We start from the raw sequence: 332 nt of genomic DNA on the forward strand, positions 1-332 counted from the left end.
GTCTCGTGCCAGTATTTAGCCTTGGATGGAGTTCACCACCCCTCTTTGGGCAGCATTCCAAAACTACCCGACTCTTGGTGGCTCCAGGCCCTTGAGTCCCGGCGCCCGAACGGGCCTGACACCCGCTCTGGGTAAGGTGCCCCGATCAGGAGGACCTCGGCGCCGTGGACTCGCGCGCCCGAAGCCGCCTCACGCCACAGCTCCCAGGGCCTGAGGGCCGCTGGGATTCGGCGATGGGCTCTTCCCGCTTCACTCGCCGCTACTGGGGGAATCCTGGTTAGTTTCTTTTCCTCCGCTTAGTGATATGCTTAAATTCAGCGGGTGGTCTCGTC

Source organism: Lytechinus pictus, unplaced genomic scaffold (genome assembly GCF_037042905.1).
Source record: "Lytechinus pictus isolate F3 Inbred unplaced genomic scaffold, Lp3.0 scaffold_328, whole genome shotgun sequence".
Classification (NCBI taxonomy): Eukaryota; Metazoa; Echinodermata; class Echinoidea; order Temnopleuroida; family Toxopneustidae; genus Lytechinus; species Lytechinus pictus.